This window comes from Triticum dicoccoides, chromosome 6B (assembly GCF_002162155.2).
Source record: "Triticum dicoccoides isolate Atlit2015 ecotype Zavitan chromosome 6B, WEW_v2.0, whole genome shotgun sequence".
In the NCBI taxonomy this organism is placed as follows: domain Eukaryota; kingdom Viridiplantae; phylum Streptophyta; class Magnoliopsida; order Poales; family Poaceae; genus Triticum; species Triticum dicoccoides.
The window spans coordinates 682,279,318-682,285,448 of record NC_041391.1 but is presented as its reverse complement, the minus strand read 5'-3'; the positions used below and the strand labels follow the sequence as shown (position 1 = coordinate 682,285,448).

The 6,131-nt window shown below is 46.5% G+C and overlaps 1 pseudogene; it reads right to left on the bottom strand.

Annotated features, from left to right (window-relative positions):
• LOC119321494 overlaps positions 1-5,786 on the bottom strand; it is a 10,822-nt pseudogene extending 5,036 nt beyond the window's left edge.
• Positions 5,787-6,131: the final 345 nt, after the last annotated feature.

The window sequence follows — 6,131 nt, the reverse complement described above, 5'->3', positions numbered from 1 at the left end:
TTATTTTTAATGACTTATTACCACACAGAAATAAATAGAAAAAAATAAATATAGCAGAAAAGAAAAAAACTATATAAAAAACTACTCCGAAATAAATAGAAGAAAAAATAGTTGCGATTAACTCTACTAAAATCTTTTTTTATTTTTAATGACTTATTACAACTCAAAAATAAATAGAAAAAATAAATATAGGAGAAAAGAAAAAAAACTATATAAAAAACTACTAAGAAATAAATAGAAGAAAAAATAGTTGTGATTAACTTTACTAAAAAATGAGCATAGATGCGCCTATAGAGAAAATTCAACCTAAATTCATAATAAATTTCTACTAACTTCAGAGAAATTTAGTATGAATTTAGGTCAAATTCCTTGTATAAGGGCATCTATTTTCATTTTGAGAGGAGCTCAACAAGGCAGAGAGGGAGGGGCTTATAAACCGGTGTGAGCCCCCTTCGGTTGGCGAGGTGGGACTAAACTCTGGCCGCAACGAGGAGCAACCCTTTAGTATCGGTTGGTGGTATGAATCGGGACTAATGGGTGGCCTTTGGTCCCGGTTCATGCCTCCAACCGGGACCAATAGTGGTAGGTCAGGAGCGAGGACCATTGGTCCCGGTTCGTCCCACCAACCGGGACCAAAAGGTCCAGACGAACCGGGACCAATGGCCCACGTGGCCCGGCCGGCCCCCGGGGCTCACGAACCGGGTCCAATGCCCCCATCGGTCCCGGTTCTGGATTGAACCGGGACTAATGGGCTGACCTGGCCTGGACCATTGCCCCCTTTTCTACTAGTGTAAGGTTTCTACATGGCAAGACAAATACAACACTGGTTGCATAATCTCTAATTTGCAAGGTTTTTACTAGCAGAACGAGTAATAAGACGAATACTTCATAACATATATGAGGAAGTGCAACTAAATTAGGAAGTAGCCATTTAAAAAGAAACACACTGATAGGTAGTGTTGTGACTAAAACATAAGCTGCTAGAACAACTGAACAATCATGTTTATATCTCAACTGAAATGACAAAATCATGTGAAACAGAGGAGATAATGGAATAAAACTTTTAAACTGGACGAGTTGGAGTGCAAATAAGACAAAGCATGATTCTTTTTAATATGGGTACCTCCATATATGGAAGAGCAACTAATATTTGAATCCAACTTAAAGTTCTTTGTTCTTGTGTACATCACAGAACCATTTCCTTTGGTTGTCTCCGTTAGGTACATATGCCTTCACATGCTCCATGTGGCTGAACTTATCCCACTCAAGGCCATATTGTCCTGTGACTAGCGAAGTGAGCAACCATAGCCCGCGGAACAGCTCGAAATGACTTGGTTTTACATCTAGCATGTATTCTGAGAGATTTCCCATGATGTAATGCTCTAGGACCAACCTCTTGAGTGTAGGAATACTCTCCAGCACCATCAACTTTGGGAAATTGGTGCTTGTAAGTTTATGCGGATTCAGGAAGTTGGTGATCCTCTCCAGGTAGGGGCTTCCAATCACTGTAAGCTCAACAACAGAAGGAAAACTCTCAAGGTAGCTCAGGTGCTGGGCATATTCTATTTATAATATTTTCAAAGCCCTTGCATTTGAGGAAAGGCCCGTCAGAACATGCCTTAGTTTGAATTTGTTGACAACAAGCTCCTCCAATGGGGGCATGGCTTATACTTCCTCCTCCCACTCCCAGTCGTCCCATTGCAGTTTCTAATAAGGCCATCTCATTTAACCTCGAAAATGGAGCCGCCACCGCCTGTAAGAATCCATTTCCAACGTGCCTGATGCATGGAGTGCCATTTACCTGAAGCAACTGCAGGCAGGAGAGCTGACACAAGCCATCAGGAAAATTTTGTGCAACAAGCCATGTTAGAAAACGATAGATACTTCAAGTTGTTGAGGTGCACCATTGACGTGGACATCATCAAACTCGGAAGTTGCCAGCCAAAATATGCATCAACCTTAAAGATTTTCTACACTAGGCAGAGGCCAGAGCTCATCGAACACCTTCTCGATTCATCGATGCTATTCCTGAGAGACACCTTTCTCCTTGCCCAACCCATCATCTCCTAGTCTACTAGTGCAGTATAACAATAGGTTGGTTAAATGCATCTTATTATTGAGTCTAGTGTTAGCAGCCGATGAGGCAACATATACATTCTCAAGTTGATCTAATTATAGCATTCTGAGTTGGGGAAAGAGTCTCCAACTCGACAAAACTACACCAATCACCATCCATGTGTGCTCAAAACCCAACTACTTTCCTCATACTTGTTAGACATCAAGCCCTCAGGTATCATGCAAATGTTGGGAAGATAAAGTAGCCTCATATTCCAAGCTTCACAATGGTACCAGCAAGACTAGCCAAATTTACACATCAAGAAATTGTAATAACTTCACCTTGCCAATGTTCCTTGGAAGTAAAGATATATCACTGATTACTAACATCAGATACCTCAAGTGCTTGAGTTTATGCAATGATTCAACCAAATGAACCACATCTACTGATTTTATGTAGAGTCTGTGGACTAGAAAAGATAGCCAATGAATCCCCATGCTTCATCACTGACTGTTGCTCCTATAAAGATTTCCAATCAAGTTCACTTGATTGCAATATGTTTGCTTCTATAGAAAACTGAAGAAACTTTTATGAGTGAAGTTTAGCTAGAATGTCGGTGTCTCTGTCGTGAGCTACGAGTGCTTCGTCTTTAGTCATATACTGAGCAAATGAGCGAACAACATCATGCATGTTGCAACACGGTTGAGTAACATAGGATTTATCTGGCTTTATAAGATTCCTAGATATCAGCTCCTTGTAGTAATTTTCCCCCAATCCCTATAAACCATTAGAGTTCCCATGAATAAATCCTTCGCTAATCCACATGGAAACAACTTTATATAAACTAAACTTTCTATTTTAGGAAGAAGAGAGTAGTATAGAAAGGACCACTTGAGAAAAGGAGGCATATCTTTATAGCTCAAGTATACTGCATAGTTGAGCGCTTGGGGCCCTTTAGTAATTGACCATTTGAAATTATTCAAAATCTGCTCCTAATTACGCCGTAGCTCCCCTCTTTTACGCAAGATCCCTCCCATCATTTTAATCGCAAGTGGCAACCCACCACATTTTTTCTAATTTTTAATCCAACTCCTTTAGGATTGTCTCGCAAATATTCTCTAAACTCTGGCCACCCCTCCCCTCCCCGCCCCTAACCCTAACCGTGCCGCCAGCTGCCCCTCCCCGCTCCTCCCCCGCTTCGCCGCCGCCGGAGGGGACACCAGGGAAGCCCGCGGGTCCCCAGGGAAGGTGGTGGCGAGGCGTACTCGCCGTTCTCGCGCAGATCTTGCTGCGGCCGGTGGCGCGCGGCGGTGTTCCGCCGGGGGCTGGCGCCTGCTGCCCGTGAGGCGGCATATCTCACGGCGGAGGGGCTGCCCCTGAATGTCGCTTGGTGGTGGCAACGTGGCGGCGCGCGGGTGGGCCGGTTCTAGGCTTACGGTCTGCGTCCTCGTCATGGCAGCGCTTGCCGTTGCCCTCGGCCATGAGGCGTGGTCTGGGACGGGCCTAGCGCCGGTGGTGCTGGCCAGGACGCACGCTGGCAGCGCCCTACTTCATCTCGCGTCGTCTCGTTGGCCAATGGTGGTGGTCATCTTCGTCGTCAAAGATGGACGGCCAGAGGCTTGGTGATCGGATCTCGAGATCCATCATCTAGTCCCGGCTGCGAGTTGGGGAGACATGGTTGCCGGTGAAAACCGAGCCGTTGGCAGGCGATGGCGGCGTTCTACACCGGTACCTTGATGGAGGCATTGTCATGTAACTACTGTCGACCCACTCGTGCTGCTCTGGGGGACACCCTAGGATCTAGTGTTCCAGATCAGAAGATGGCGGCACTGCGGTGTCATTTCTCTCTTAGGAGCATCATTTGTGGAGCAGCGCTCGAAGTCAGAGGCAGGAGGTGGAGCGGCTTCGTCTTGCACGGAGCTTCGGTGGAGATGTCAAGTCATGCCTGACCGACAGGTGCTACGCTTTGTCATGCCTGGTCGGCGGGTCCTATGCACGACAGATTTTCCAAAGACTTCAAGTTGTGTCGGCTGGTGGCACTTGGCAGCATGGTGCTGAGGTGTATCAGTGGCGACCACGATGTTCACAGTTGTTTGCGCGCAGGAAGGAGGTGTCGTTGGGCGCCGTGGTGGCGTCGACGATAGCTAGACCGACCAAGGTTGATGCATCAGTACAATTCTAAAGATGGAGCGGTGGCAGTTGGCGGCGGCGGCCTCTGAGAGCATGCCGGACCGGCGAGATCCATACCCGACAGGCGTCCTGGATGGGTCCTCAGGTCTTAGATGTTAGGTTTGGCTGCGATGTCTGTTTGGTATTAGGCCCAGGCTATCTGCGCCCCTTCATCAACTGGATAGGTGTAGCGACAGTTTGTTGCTTAGACGGCGGCTTTAGTCTTACTGTGGTATTACTTTGTAAGGTCTTGTGAGAATAATTAATAAAGTGGCCGTATGCATCGCCCAGATGCAGAGGCCGGGGGTCATCCTCCTTTTAAAAAAAAGCCAATTCCTTTAGCTTATTGATTATTGATGTGGTCTTCATTTGTCTCACTTGAGAGTTGAGAGTGCCTGAAAACATGCACTTCAAAGGACCTACTGCGTTAATTAAAAATGGAGTACTTGCAGCTGTTTCAAACAAAGTCCAAAAAAGGAGGCTCAGGGTAAGTGGCAGCCGCCAATGTCTGGAATGATTAAAGTTAATTTGGACAGAGCCTACACGCATGGAGATTCCTTTGTTTCACGCGGAATAGTAATCCGGGATGAAGCCGGGGATGTTATGCTGTCTCGAGCAGGAAAGAGGGATCAGGTCACAGACCCGTCTGGGGCCGAGGTCATAGCAATGAATGAAGCCATAGCTACATCAGCTGACGTTGGGGCTCTTCGTGTGGTGTTTGAGGCAGACTCCAAGTTATTGCAAGAAGCCCTCAATTTCACTAGAGCTGACTCCTCGCCGTATGCTGCTGTTATAGAGGATTGCAAATTTCAGCTCAAGTTGTGGTTCTCAAAGCAAAGTGTTGCTTTATGTCGCCGAAGTGCCAATTATGTATCTCATGAACTAGCTAAGTTAAGTCATTTATGTTTGCCTAATGACAGCAAAAGCTGGAACACTTGTGTACCATTCCAAGTGGATGTTCGTGTTTCGGGTGATTTACCTGAGTCCGTTAAGTTATAAAAGCTTGGCTTTCCCTAAAAAAAAGAACCGAGCTCATGTTAAGACGCTTAAATTTGTCCACTTAAGAGTGTCCGCAAACATGCAGTTTAAAAGGCCTTGTGTTACATAAAATCGATTTATGTCACCGAAAATGATTTGGTGACAGTTTTCGGCCGTCACCCTATCGACATTGAAGTGCCGTCACAAAAATAAAATCTTGACAGCTACCACTTTTTCTATCACCTAAGATCGTGTCTTATGTGACGGTTCTTGGATATTTTTAAGGAAGGGTTAAGGGAAATTGAAAATAGAAAAGAAATATTGTATTGTATATCTATTTAGAGAGTAGATTTAATTTTTAAAGAATAAAAAACACGGCCGGTTCAGCATAGGCCTCACACGTCAGGTGCTAGGTGGACACGTGCCACCCTGACCCATTGCGACTGGGGAGTGGGGAGTGAGCGGCACAGCCTCCTCTGCTTCCCTGTTCGTCTCTCCCTTCACTGGAGTCGCCGCCGCTTGAGAAAGCACAACTGAGGGCGAAGCCTGCGACGGCGCTGTGCTGCTGCGTGGAGGCGACCATTCTTCATCTTCTCCGGAACTCCCCTTCACCTGCGTCCTGCGGCGCAAAGGACGAGAGTGCTTGCGGTCGCCGGCGAGTTGAGGTGAGGCAAAACATACATCTTTTTCATCGATTGGTGCTCGATTCCCTTTTTCCTTGCATAGAGAGAAGCGATTCAACGATTTGGTGATGCTACATTCGACCTAGGGTTTCTACCGATTTTGTGATGCTTATCTCTTTCCCCTCCTGCACAAGGGTTTTCGACAACCTGTTCGACGAATGCGCGCCATTGCTGCTGCCAGCGACAGGGATCACTTTGGCGACCTCCTCAGCCATGTGCTATCCTTTCTGCCCTCGGACGACGCC